Raw genomic sequence first — 15385 nt, 5'->3', positions numbered from 1 at the left:
TCCTTTAGTTCCACATTGTTCATCACCACCCAAAAAGAGGCCTCAAAGTGGAACAATTGATGGATTTTGATGATTAGTTAAACTGCAGCAAATGACACTTAATTTGGAGATTGCACAACTGCCTTAAAAATGATAAAGTAAAAACTGAAAACGTGTAGCAGGAAACCTCTTTTCTAATAAAGCGCACATTTTCATGAATGCAAATTAAATTTTAAGGGTCAGTTCATCTGATATGTTTAAATCTTGGAAATCTGCATTAAAAAGCGGGATTTTGAAGGTTGTTATTAGATAGCTATAGATATTAAGCGATGTTCAAAAGTTGCTGCTTCAGCTGAAATATGTGTCAGGCTTGTAATGGTACACAGCAGGGTTCTGATCAGGGCTACAGGTTTCTGATTGAGTCCACAGTTTTACCGGGATTTTTCCTACCTTCAAATAACAATTTACGATCACTAAAGACTAAAACTTTGATTCAGAGTGGGTTGCATTCTAACCTTCCTCGTGAATAATAATGAGATAGATTGCAAATTGAGGCTCACTTTGAGTAGTGGCCATCACACTGGTGGCCGTTAACAATTTACTCAAGAAAGCTAAACAAAACAAAACATCTATTTCCAATAAGTGCCCCTTGTTTGATGCACTCTGAAGAAAACATCTATTTCAAGCTAAATACTCTAATATTAACATGTAACATAGAGTGGATAACATGCAAAATGTAGTCCTATAATGTCATGTCAGGCTCTGGTGACATTTACAAACCTCTCTACCTTCTGCCTCGTGGTTTTTTGATGTCACCAGAAATTTGAGATGGTGATATTAATCCATATTGTAGACATCACCCACTATGCATTTTTCTATAGTACATGTCTACTTTGGGTAGCAAACTACAAAAAACTTATTTTATGCAAAGGTGAACTAACCTTTTCCAGTGATTGGAATTAGAACCTTTAGGTTTATCTTCCACAAATAAATTGTTAATTAAACGTTGGACAATGGTGAGGACCAGTGGACTTGTGCAATTATGTGACTATAACATTAGCCACATAGTTAAGGACTTACCCAATTTACTATATAATTTGCATCTTATGCAGATTTCACACACACATCTGTATCTATCTTAAAATGGCAAAAATAGCTCTGCAGATGTTGCATAATTTGCTTTTTTTGCTATTTAATTTAGGTAACCATGATACATAATTTGGCCCCTATGGCACATAATACTAAAAGCCAGACAATGGTAAAGCACTACCCCTTGGAATGAGGGCAACGTTTTCATGATATGGAGAGCATGGAGAGCACGGGACCCACGTTCAGGCATAACCGTCTCATAAAGAATGATGGATTGAGGCCCAGATCTCTTTACTGGGGTGAATATATGACATTGTTCTGCATTCTGTCCATCAATTGCATTTCTCACCTCAAGTGGGACGGGTATGCCCAGATGTGGGCCCTGTGCTCTTCATGCCACTGGAGTCAAGCTAGCCTGGTTGAGAGGGGTGAAACCCTGAAACCAGTTCTAGGATGCTAGTTTCCAGACCGGGGAGGGCCTGGCCTGGCAGATCGGGCTGAACTGTTCCCATAGGGAGCAGGATCAAGACTGTTTTGCCAATGGCTGGGTTCAAACTGGAATGGCATGGGGAGAAAAACAATGATGTACTTAGATCCAGATCTCTGTACTGAGCTGAATGTATGACATTGTTCTGCATTCTCTTTTTGCATTTGTCACCCCAAGTGGGACGGGGATGCCCAGACGTGGGCCCGTGCTCTCCATGCCACTCGAGTGAAGCTTGCCTGGCTGATGAGGGGTGAAACCCTAAAACCGGTCATAGGATGCTTGTTTCCTTTTCCTGGGAGTACCTGGCCTGGCAGTTCGGGCTGGCCTGTTCCCATATGGAGCAGGATCAAGACTGATTTGCATATGGCTGGGTTCAAATTGGAATGGCATGTGGAGCAAAAAAGCGATGGATTTAGGCCCAGGTCTCTGTACTGGAGTGAATGTATGACATTGTTGTGCATTCTGTCCATCAATTGTTCTTTTTGCATTTGAGAGGTAAATGAAGGTGAAAACCCTTTTCTCTACCACTCTACAAACGCATCTCCTCGCACACTACTAGTTGGGAGACGAAGCCCCCATGCCATGACTCTTGAGGGTCCTTGGGGGCCAACTACCTCTCCTGTTACCTCCAGTAAGTCCAACGCAAGGCAATGCTGACAGATCATCGGAGGCCCACACATCCATACAAGCACTCACACATCCTCTCACTCACGCACCCAGGCATTCACACAGACACTTACTCTTTAGTACAGCTATTCACACACCAACCCACTTAACCAAAAAAACAATTCAAACCGCCACTCACTCACCCATACAGCATCTTACACACCCAGCTGCTCACACAGCATCTCACTCACCCACACAGCTACTCACACACCCACTTATACTCCCATACAGCCACTTACACACCCATACATGCTAGAATACAGTCACACAGCTACTCACATAATATATGTTAGAAGCAGAATCACGCAGTAGTAGTGCACTTAGTATACTAATATAATTTTGTAGTAAGTTAGTATATATGTTTACCATCCATAAGCTCTAAAAAAACACTTATCCAGTATTATGGGTATCTTTCATAGATTCACATGCCTGAATCATTCCCCGTTGTCGGGGTGGGAGTCCCCGGTATATAAAAATAGTAATGTCATAAAGACATATATACACTAATAGGCCAGAGGCCTCACATTAGTAACCTATCTGAGTCCTTTTGTAAAAAGGACCAAACTTTGGCCAGGAGCCAATCAGCTACTACCACCCTCTAGAACCTTCCTGGAAGGAGCCCTAGTCCCTCAGATTCTCTACCGCACGTCGTGCTAAGGGAGTCTCCACTGAGCTCTGCTCAGGTTTCTGGTATTTTTTTATTTATTCCATATTTTTTCTCTTAATATTCATTCATGTGAAGGAGTGCTGGAGTCTACTATGTCTACCACTCCTAAAAAAGGGCTCTTTAGACCTTGTGCCTCGTGTAGTAAGCTGGGACTGCATGTAGATGACAAACATGAAGACTGCCTCCACTGTCTCTACCCTGACCATTCTGCCAAGAACTGTAAGGTCTGCCGCACTTTCTCTGTCAAGACCCTAAAAGACAGAGAGGGACGCCTGCTTCTGTGGCTTCAGAGACTGAAGGACAAGGATCAAGCAGTCTCCTCAGGTGAGAGCGAGTGTTCCTTCAGGAGCTCACACTCCTCTTCTAAAAGGCCGAAACAGACATCTCCAGGTCCGTCTAATATGCCACCTCAAAAGAAGACGCCAAAGTCTTCAGAGGTTCGTCCAAAAACCATGGCAGTCAAGACTCCTCTTCAGGAAGCCACCTTTAAGAAGCCCGTGCTGGTGTCTTCTGCCATGCCTGTGACAGCGTCGACAGTGACCATCTCTACGTCGACAGCATCGGCCTTCACCACCTTGAGAACATCTACTTCAACATCGTCGTCGTCGCGTAGGTCAATATCTTCTATTATTCCTGTCAAAAGAACGTTGACGATGCCTCCGTTGACGACAGCCCCTTCGTCGACGAAGTCTAAACCATCGTCGCCAACGAAAGTCCCTTCAACGTCGACGACCACCTCATCGACGATGTCATCGACGACGAAGCCATCAACGAAACCATCGACGTCGACACCAGCGTCGACGAAGCCGTCGACACCAGCGTCGACGAAGCCGTCTACGGCAACTCCAACACTGCCGTCGACGAAGAAATCCCCGTCGATGACGATACCGTCGACGACATCGTCGTCGTTGATGACGACAGAGAAGTCTGCTGTGGCTGTCAGCATCCCACCGTCGACGACCACCCCGTCGACGGGCCCGTCGACCGAAGGCTCTCCCAAGCTGAAGTATACCTATACACACTTCAGGATGTCAACCCGTACGCTGACACCAGAGGCGACGTCTCCTAGCAGAGTCCAGCCACTGCCACCGGTCCATTTACTGGAGACTGAGGACTCTTATGATGGCGCCATGTTCCCCACTGCAACCAGTCCGTCAGAGTTAAATGTCAAGGTCCACGAGAGTTCGGATTATGAAGATATGGGTCAGGCAGAAGTCCTATACCAGGAGGAATATCATTCGTCTCCTCCTTCACAACCTATGGTATGCCTCCCGGCCTCAATTGTCACGGACCTCCAATTCCTTATAGCGGACTACAAACAGCGGTTTCCACCTACTCCGCCACCTTCTGTAGTGCCACCACAACCGGTGACACCAGCTCCTCCTCCTCGCCTTAGACCACCTCCGCTATTACTCCTGATCCTGTATATTTGCCTCCACAACAATCTTCGGATGAAGAGGAAGCATTAGAAGAAGACGAGGAGGGTCAACAGGAAGAGGGAGAAATACAGGATGATGCGTGGAATGACTACATCATTTCACATCCAGCATCCCCAGATCAGACACAGGTGGATTCACCTCCAGAAGACATCAGGGCGTTTCATAATGTTATAGAACGAGCAGCAGCAAGGTTCAAAATAGAGATGACCATGCAACCTCAGGACTGCTTCTTATACGACTTTAAGGAGCCATTCAAGAAGACGGTCCGGTCAATCCCTATTATTGACCGCATCTGGGACCAGGGGGTAAAGATAATGCAAAATCCCTCTTCTCTACTTCCAGTGCCGACCAGGCTTGATAAGAAGTATAAGGCCCCGGACACGGCTCCGGCATGCCTTACAGGCCATACTAAACCGGACTCCGTGATTACACAGGCCGCGCAGCGGAAATCCAACAACCCAGCTGCTGCACTGACTGCGCCTCCGGACAAAGAAGGCCGTAAACTTGATAACATCGGGAAGCGGTTCTCGTCGATGTCGGCCATTAACGTCAGGGCGGCAAACTCGTTTGCGCTCTTGGGACGCTACAATCGCCAGATGTGGGCAGATATTGCCCCATACCTAGGCACACTGCCAGAGGAGCAAAAAGAAGAAGTAAAGAAGATCCTCCTTGAAGGAGAGCGGTCCGCCTCAGAGAATATTGGCATGGCGATGGATATAGCCTCTACAGGGTTTCGCCAGCTGGCGGGGGCGGCTGTCCTTAGGCGCCAAGGCTGGCTGAAAGCTACATCTTTCCGGCCGGAAGTCCAAGCCAAGGTACTGGACATGTCGTTCGACGGAGAGCTTCTCTTTGGGAAGCATATTGATGAGATGCTACAGGGTATCAAGAAAGATACGAGACCGCAAAAGCCCTGGGTACCCTCCAGTACAAGAATACTTCATTTTGGGGCTCCAGAGGGAGATGCCAGCAGACAAGAGGTGGATATCAGGGGTACAAATCCTCCTATGGCTCGTCCCAACAATACAAGCCTCAATACCAACAGAGGCAGCAACAAGGCCAGTCTTCTTACAATAAGTCCTCCTTTCGAGGAAGAGGAGGAAAGAAAGATCCCGCCAGAAGACAGTGACTTCTTTCTCCAGCAGGCCTCCACTTCTTCTCCACTTTGCGTAGTTGGAGGTAAAATTTCCAACTTCCTCCACAATTGGCAAAAAATAACTACGGATCGTTGGGTTCTCCAACTGGTTCGATTCAAGCATACTCTGGAGTTTGTGAACTTTCCTCCTTCGAACCCACCATGTCCCATGCAACACAAGAATCTTCATCTTCTTCAAGCAGAACTCTCACGAATGCTTCAGAAAAGAGCCGTGGAAATAGTTCCCAGAGGTCAGAGGGGGAAAGGATTCTACCCACGGTTCTTCGCGATACGAAAAAAGGAGAAGAAATGGAGACCTATACTGGATCTAAGGAACCTCAACACATACCTCAAAAAACAATTGTTCGGTATGGTATCCATTCAAGAGGTGTTACAACTACTCAATTCCAGGGATTTCATGGTGTCCTTAGACCTCCAGGACGCCTATTTTCACATACTCATCCACAAAAGTCACCGCCAATTCCTAAGGTTCACTGTGGCGGGCAGACATTACCAGTTCAGAGTGTTGCCATTCGGCCTGAAGTCGGCGCCACACATTTTTACAAGATGCCTATCTCCAGTGGCAGCTTACCTTCACCAGCAACATCACCAGGTATTCCCCTACCTGGACGACTGGCTCATAAAGTCTCCCACTCTAGAAGGCGTGAACAGGTCTTCCAACGCCTGTCTTCAGCTCTTTGAGAGTCTAGGACTTACACTCAACCAGGAAAAGTCAGTACTGCAGCCCTCTCAACGCCTCACTTTCTTGGGAGCAATTCTAAACACGCATCAGGAGAACGCTTTTCCATCACAGGAGCGTCAGGCCAAACTGAGGTCGCTGGCAGCACACATTCAGCTCAAAAAGACCATCAAGGTGCGACTTTTCAAGTCACTGCTAGGAATGATGTCCTCCGACATCCTCCTAATACCACACTGCCGCCTCCATATGCGTCCCTTACAGGAGGCGTTATCATCTCAGTGGATCCAGTGTACGGGGTCATTCGACGATCTACTCAGGATCACTCCGTTCATGGTGAAGGCCCTGCACTGGTGGCTTCAAACAAAAAACCTGAACCAGGGCCTTTCATTCCTGCTTCCAATCTCCCCACACGTGATAACAACAGATGCATCATTGGAAGAATGGGGTGCGATCCTGCAGGAATTCAGATACACGGTCAGTGGTCACCAGCCGAAAAACTGCTCCACTTCAACCTGTTAGAATCAGGAACTCCCCAGTGCTTGTGAGGACTGACAACACCACCACAATGCACTATTTAAACAAGCAAGGGGGAACTCGATCCATGACGTTGTCCCAAGAATCGCAGCGAATTTGGAAGTGGCTACTCCAACACAACATTTCGCTGAGAGCGGAGTATGTCCCAGGAGCAGACAACACCCTGGCGGACTCACTAAGCAGGCAACGCTCCATTTGCCACGAGTGGGAGCTCGAACAACATGCTCTCGAGACAGTATTCTCCCGATGGGGCAGACCTCACCTGGATCTATTCGCGACGGAGATCAACGCAAAATGCCAACATTATGCAAGCTGGCTTCCCCAGAAAGGATCTCTAGGGGATGCATTTTCGATCACATGGTGCAACGTATTTGCGTACGCTTTTCCTCCATTTCTCCTGATCCCCAGGGTCCTTCGGAAACTCAAAGCAGAGCATTGCACACTGATCCTGGTCGCCCCAGCGTGGCCACGCCAACACTGGTTTACAGAAGTCCACCTACTATCGCTGGAGCCTCCGATTCCTTTCAGGCCTTACCCGCATCTCCTCACTATGAACCAGGGGCAAGTCCAGCATCCAGATCTGACATCTCTCAGATTATCGGCTTGGCTCCTGAGTTCAGAGAATTCCAGGACATAGATATCCCTCAGGACTGCAGGGTCATCTTAGCCCGGGCCCAGGCTGACAGTACCAATAAGACATATTCTCTTGAGTGGAAGAGATTCTGTTCATGGTGTAAAGCCAACAAACTGCTCCCGTTCTCGTCATCTCCGGCACAACTGCTGCCCTACCTTCTTCACCTGGCCAACTCGGGATTGGCTCATGCCTCAATCAAGGTCCACCTGGCAGCCATATCTCGGTTCAGACGCTCTTCGTCTGGTATTTCCCTATGGTCCAATAAACTGGTCAAGCAGTTTCTGAAAGGCTTATTCAGGACTTATCCTCCAGTGAGACCTTTACCACCTACATGGCAGCTCAATATTGTCCTGGCGCAGTTGATGAAACACCCCTTTGAGCCGATGCATAAAGCGGATCTCAAATACTTGTCATGGAAAACAGCTCTCTTGCTGGCTCTCACGTCAGTAAGGAGGGTGAGTGAGCTGCAGGCTTTCTGTATTCAGGACCCGTTCCTTCAGTTTAAACAGGACAGAGTCATTCTACGGACTAACCCCAAATTCATACCAAAGGTTCCGTCCGCTTTTCATCTAAACAAACCTATTGTCCTGAGATCTTTCTTCCCTAATCCATCTTCAACAGCGGAGAGATCTCTACATTCCTTAGATCTGAAGAGATGTCTGAAATTCTACCTTCATAGAACAGAACAATTTCGCAAGTCCAACCAATTATTTCTTGCCTTCAGCAGGCCCAGGAAGGGCCTACCATTGACAAAGCAGAGCATTTCAAGGTGGATCTCTGCGACCATCGCCTTCTGCCACCAACAGGCGGGACGTCCTCTGCCCGCCAGAGTTCGGGCTCATTCCACTAGAGCGGTTTCCTCATCCATTGCGCTCTTTTCTGGGGTGCCCATTGCCGACATTTGCAGAGTGGCGACATGGAAGACACCACATACGTTCACCAAGCACTACTGCTTGGATTTGGAACTTATGAAGGATGCAGCAGTGGGACATGCGGTGCTCCGTCATCTATTTCATTAGAGGTGAGCCTTCTTCCCTTCATCCCACCTTTCCTATTTTCTAATTGCACATTTCTTTCCTGGCTACTGTTTGCAGTTTATTATGTTACACTATTGATAAGGTATTATCAAGTGTCTTACATGCTATATTATGCGAAATGTGCTGCCTACTACTTGCTACTCTGATTCAGGCATGTGAATCTATGAAAGATACCCATAATACTGGATAAGAAATGCGTTATTTACCTGTAACTGCAGTTATCCAGTATTGGTATCTTTCATAGATTCACATGCAACCCACCTGCCTCCCCTGGAAGGGCTCACTTTGGTTCTCTCAGTAGGTACTACTTAGCACTGTGCTTACGAAAATCTGAGGGACTAGGGCTCCTTCCAGGAAGGTTCTAGAGGGTGGTAGTAGCTGATTGGCTCCTGGCCAAAGTTTGGTCCTTTTTACAAAAGGACTCAGATAGGTTACTAATGTGAGGCCTCTGGCCTATTAGTGTATATATGTCTTTATGACATTACTATTTTTATATACTGGGGACTCCCACCCCGACGACGAGGAATGATTCAGGCATGTGAATCTATGAAAGATACCAATACTGGATAACTGCAGTTACAGGTAAGTAACGCATTTCTTATCCTCGCTTGATGATGTGCTCAGTGATGTCATCAGTAATGCCATTTGAGATGCCATCAGTGATGTCACTGGCCAGTAAATGAGTAATGTAATGTGTGGGGTCATAAGAAATGCATTGCAGGGGCGTAAGTTCTAGTTAGCTCAGCTAACTAGCACTGCTAAATCTCTCTGGTTTTGTATGAGTCAAATGTGTCAGCCTAACTACTATAACGTCCCTTGTTTTTTTCAGTAAATATATATATATATAAGCATTCATGCTGATATCAGATAAGTTCCTTATCTAATAAACTTGAGACAATGCATTGTCATATATATACACCAAGCTCTAATCAACCAGTATTAATAATTTTTGTGTACAGAGTGTTCTGTTTATTGATTTGTAGTCATTTACTATCTAAACTAAAATGTACTACCTGACGATGACACTTCAATGCATTATTATTATTTTTTGCACTAGTATTGCATCGTTTGCACAAAAACTGCTGGCTGCGATATTTGCACATTGTCTCAGTTACATGTTTTTTATAAAAATATATATAATATTTTTATAAACCATAACATATTTATTTTTTTAATTATAAAATAAATTGTATTATCATTGTGATTCAAATAATGCATTTATGCTGCTATTATACTCATGTAACAATCTCTCATGGCACTGACTTAGAGGAAAGACTGCTTAAGCCTAAGATATGTAGTGTGTCTTTAATGTTCATTATCACGTGGTTGTGAAAAAAATGCCCGGGAAAAACTGTTTGTATTTAAGCCATTGTGATTGTACTGACGAACGATCTGTGAACAAGGGCGGACGCCCGAAACGCGTAAGATCTGGTGGCTTGAGCGCTAATAAATTGTTTTGGCCCATGACGAACGTTGGAGTGGCGTGGCTTTTTTCCGACATTTCTGTGGCGGCGGCTGCGATAAATTCAAGAAAAAGCTTCACTCTGTGCATATATATATATATATATATATATATATATATATATATATATATATATATATATATATATATATATATATATATATATATATATATATATATATATATTCCACCGTATTCGTTCACACTTCAAAAGAACGATGTCCAGGCCAGCAATAGTCTTCAAAACTGGATTTTAATTGCAGCCCTACTCGACGCGTTTCGGGAACAGCTTCCCTTTCTCACGAGTACAAGTATCTGTTCGCATCCAATTTTTAAGGTAAATCATGTGATCGTGGTAACAATAAACATAGTCAACAGACTACCACACCATCATACGATTGGAGCTAAGAAAGCAGATTCATCTATTCAGCAATGTGTGGCATTTCATTGTATCGACTCGTGAGTTTCTTACATACAATTTCATTGAGGCATTTACTATGGGCAAAAAACATTTCATTTAGAAAAAAACATTTCATTTTGAAAAATCATTGTAAATAAATTACACTTTACGTGAAAATTACGTCCGTTCGAAGCCTCGAACTCCCATTTTCATTAAGACGTGCACAACATTACTTCTGGTCTAATGCATAGAGCTGTTTAGTTGCCTCATTGCTTACAGCCTTCAAACATGGGGAAAGCAGTAAGCTATATTGCGTAAATAAGGCAAAGTTATTGAATGCGGTTCACTGTCCTTGGTAATTAGGACTTTCATTTGAGATTCATACATTGTCCTAGCAATTTTCAGAAATAGAGCCCCAGTGGGCTTAAGCGAATTACCGCGATATTGCGCGTTCATTGCCAGTTCCAGAAGTCTTGAATTACACAAGGTAGCACCTCTCATTGCAAAACTGCCAAACGTGGTTTCTGCCACTTGATACAAACTGCCACATACTTTCTGATCGTGCTGTGTTTTCATACTCTCCCACATTCAATGGTACCTGTGACAAATGATAAAATACAGTGATTATATAACCTACAAACCCGTGCAATTAACACATTCATACCAATAAAATCAAGGTTTAAAGTCAGTTCAGCATAATAATTTCAATTCATCCAAGATGCACTCCCAAAGCTTCGTCACAATTATGCCCCTGGGGTTGCAAAGTGTGATATTTAATTATAAACCTAGACTCTAAGCGTCTGAGCTCTTGCAGTCTATTGCCGCCTCTTTCTCTAATAGGTACTTGGTCTAGTACCACAAAGGAAAGGAGGCTGCTGTTGCTCTGGTGGTGAATTGCAAAGTGTCTCGCCACTGGGTACTGTTTATCATGGTTTTTTATGGCTCTCAGGTGCTGTAAAATCCTGTCTTTGGCTGGTTTAATGGTGCTACCCACATAGAATTTCTTACATGGGCATTTGAGTGCATAAACCACGTACTCAGTGTGGCAGGTCAAGTGTTTAGAGATTTTGAAGGGCTCACAAGAATGGGATAGTTTTATCTCTTTGATGTTGTGGCTAAATTTACACGCTTTGCAGCGGCCACAAACATTAAATCCCTGGACTGGGTTATTTTTCTTTCTGTTAGCTATCAAGGTTTGGCATACCTTGTCCTTCAAGGACATAGGTTTCTTGTATGTGATTTGAGGGAAATCTCGGATACCTTGTTCGATATCCTTGTCCGTTCTGAGAACACTCCAGTATTTATTGATTGCTCCTCTGACTTCTTTCGCTTGGGAGTGGTAATCAGTTATGAATCTCACTCCTTCTGTATTCTCATCATTAAGAACTTCCTTGGCCACAGGTTGGTTTGTGTCCCTCTCTTCTATTTTTCGCACAGCTTCTGCGCTACACTTCTTGTTGTATCCTCTGCACTTGAATCTGTCACACATGATATCTCTTTCCTTTTCATAATCCAACTGTCTAGTGCAATTTCTCCTGGCTCTCAATAGTTCACCAAAAGGAATTGAATTATTCAGGTTTCGGGGGTGACAGCTTTGCGCATGGAGAAGGCTGTTTCCGGCCGTCTCTTTTCTGTACAGAGTTGTCACTAGGCTGCTGTCTTCTAAGGTAACTTTCAGATCTAAAAAGTCCACTGTCTTCTTGTTAATATGGCTTGTGAATGGCAAATTAAACTCATTCACATTCAGGATAGCAACAAACTCTTCCGCTTCTTCAACGGTGCTATCCCAAATGATGAAGATGTCATCAATGTACCGGAGCCAAGTACGGACTCCGGTACAGTATTGGTCTAGCTGTCTGACAATTTGCTCTTCCCACCACCCCAAGTATATTCCGGCAAAACTAGGGGCAAAACAAGTGCCCATAGAAGTACCAAGTAGTTGGTGGTAGATGGCGCCATTGAACAAAAAGTAATTCTGGGTAAGACACGTGTAAATCATGTCTAAAAGCATTTCAGTGTGGAAAAGGTATGAGACTGATCTAGTTCTCAACAAGTGTCTGCATGCTTTGATACCCATTTCATGCGGGATATTCGTATACAGGCTGTTAACATCTAAGGTCATTAGTAAACAGCCTGCATCAACGGTAACATTAGTGATTTTCTTCAAGAAGTCACCTGAATCTCTAAGATACGCTGGGAGGCCCTGCACAATAGGCTGCAAAAAATAATCAACATATCTTGAAGTATTTTCTAGGCTGCTGTTCCTGGAAGATACTATTGGCCTGCCTGGAGGGTTTAAAGGATTCTTATGTAATTTCGGTAGTAAGTAAAGTGCTGGTATTTTTGGGAATTTGCACTTTAAAAAATTAAACTCTTCTGTTTCTATGAGTTCCTGATTCCTCCATTCATTCAATTTCTCCTGGTACGCTTCATTCTTACTGTCATAGATTTTTCTATTGCTCTTTTCATACTTTACAGTGTCATTAAGTTGATTCATACCTTCCTGTATATACATTTCCTTTGACATTACCACAATATTGCCCCCCTTATCCGATTTCTTTATGACAATACTATGGTCATTGCTTAAACTTTCAATGGCTAATCTCTGTTCTTGACTCAGATTATTTCTTCCCCACTTCTTTTTACTGGCTAGTGTTTTAAATTCGGTAATCACCCCTTTCTCAAAAACATCAATTGCATCATTATTAATCATTGGCAGGAAAATAGATTTGGGTTTGAACCAACTTTTACTGCTCAGGTCCAACCTGATGTTTTCGTTAATTAAGTTCAGGGTGGGATTCTCAATTACTTCAGGGTTCAGAAGAAATATCACACTTTGCAACCCCAGGGGCATAATTGTGACAAAGCTTTGGGAGTGCATCTTGGATGAATTGAAAATATTATGCTGAACTGACTTTCAACCTTGATTTTATTGGTATGAATGTGTTAATTGCACGGGTTTGTAGGTTATATAATCACTGTATTTTATCATTTGTCACAGGTACCATTGAATGTGGGAGAGTATGAAAACACAGCACGATCAGAAAGTATGTGGCAGTTTGTATCAAGTGGCAGAAACCACGTTTGGCAGTTTTGCAATGAGAGGTGCTACCTTGTGTAATTCAAGACTTCTGGAACTGGCAATGAACGCGCAATATAGCGGTAATTCGCTTAAGCCCACTGGGGCTCTATTTCTGAAAATTGCTAGGACAATGTATGAATCTCAAATGAAAGTCCTAATTACCAAGGACAGTGAACCGCATTCAATAACTTTGCCTTATTTACGCAATATAGCTTACTGCTTTCCCCATGTTCGAAGGCTGTAAGCAATGAGGCAACTAAACAGCTCTATGCATTAGACCAGAAGTAACGTCATGCACGTCTTAATGAAAATGGGAGTTCGAGGCTTCGAACGGATGTAATTTTCACGTAGAGTGTAATTTATTTTACAATGATTTTTCAAAATGAAATGTTTTTTTCTAATTTAAATGTTTTTTGCCCATAGTAAATGCCTCAATGAAATTGTATGTAAGAAACTCATGAGTCGATACAATGAAATGCCACACATTGCTGAATAGATGAATCTGCTTTCTTAGCTCCAATCGTATGATGGTGTGGTAGTCTGTTGACTATGTTTATTGTTACCACGATCACATGATTTACCTTAAAAATTGGATGCGAACAGATACTTTTACTCGTGAGAAAGGGAAGCTGTTCCCGAAACACGTCGAGTAGGGCTGTGATTAAAATCCAGTTTTGAAGACTATTGCTGGCCTGGACATCGTTCTTTTGAAGTGTGAACGAATACGGTGGAATTTGGTGGGACTGGCGATCCTGTCCGGGGCCCGCCGCTGCAAGAGGCCATTGATGCTTTGCGCCAAACTCGTTGTTGGATATATATATATATATATATATATATATATATATATATATATATATATATATATATATATATATATATATATATATATATATATACACAAAAAACAATCAGGCCCCAACCCTGCAGGGCGAGCCTGGCTTGGTGGAACACAGCACTTGCCAACTTAAAATCCAAAAACTATGCGCCAAGCCCGGTTCTGGGCAAACACAGTTTTATTTCAATTGGCGCAGGCACAAACAGAATATGATGAACCTGACGCATTTCAGCTAATTGCTTTTTTCAAAGGTTTAATCATCACATGTGCAGTATCCCAGGTGAAGCCAATGATGATAGGTGCCTCACTGCTGCCATACTCCATCTCCCACAATTCACCCGGAACTACAGTAAAACTCCTGGTACAATCACAGTGATGTTTTCATATCGCAGTTTCAGGAATGGTGTTTGCAGGTAAGTATGGCCAGTAAGACAAACCTGGTGCACGGGAAAGCATCTTGTAAGTAGCACCACAATGTCAATAATGCACCTGTGTCTAGAACCTGCCACACGGAGGTATCAACCTCCTTCGCTCCCTTTCTCACCTTCGAACTGCAATAATTGCCGGCAATTCCAAGAGCTTGCAGTGAGGCGAGCGGTTCATGCCCCCCAAATAATGTCCAAAAAACCAATGCTGTCGTCGGGGGCCCCCAACCCTGCAGGGCGAGCCTGGCTTAGTGAAAGACAGCACTACTCAACGTAAAATCCAAAAACGATGCTCCAAGCCCGGTTCTGGACAAACACAGCTTTATTTCATTTGGGGCATTCACAAACAGAATGTGATGAACCTGACAAGTTTCAGCGAATTGCTTTTTGCAAAGGTTTAATCATCACTTATGCAATGTCCCAGGTGAAGTCAATGATGATAGGTGCCTCACTGCTGCCATACTCAATCTCCCATAATTCACCTTGAGCCACAGTAAAACTCTTGGTACAATCACAGGGATGGTATTCATACCGCAGTCTCAGGAATGGTGTTTGCCGGTAAATATGGCCAGTAAGACAAAGGTGGTGCACGGAAAAGCATCTTGTAAGTAGCCCTAAAATGTCAATAATGCGCCTGTGTTCAGAACCTGCCACACAGAGGTATCAACCTCTTTCGGCTCCCTTTCTCACCTTCGAACTGCAATAATCGCCGGCAATTCTAAGACCTTGCAGTGAGGCGAGCGGGTCATGCCCCCCAAATAATGTCCAAAAGACAACACTGTCTTTGGGGGCCCCCAACCCTGCAGGGCGAGCCTGG

At 44.0% G+C, this 15385-nt stretch overlaps 1 protein-coding gene across 1 annotated transcript in view; it reads left to right on the top strand.

Annotated features, from left to right (window-relative positions):
* LOC147684076 (dehydrogenase/reductase SDR family member 4-like) overlaps positions 1–15385 on the top strand; it is a 331848-nt gene that overhangs the window by 89743 nt on the left and 226720 nt on the right. The window lies entirely within an intron of this gene.

Source organism: Lissotriton vulgaris, chromosome 11 (assembly GCF_964263255.1).
Source record: "Lissotriton vulgaris chromosome 11, aLisVul1.2, whole genome shotgun sequence".
Classification (NCBI taxonomy): domain Eukaryota; kingdom Metazoa; phylum Chordata; class Amphibia; order Caudata; family Salamandridae; genus Lissotriton; species Lissotriton vulgaris.
Note: the sequence above shows the minus strand (reverse complement) of the source record. Positions and strands in the feature narration are given on the sequence as shown.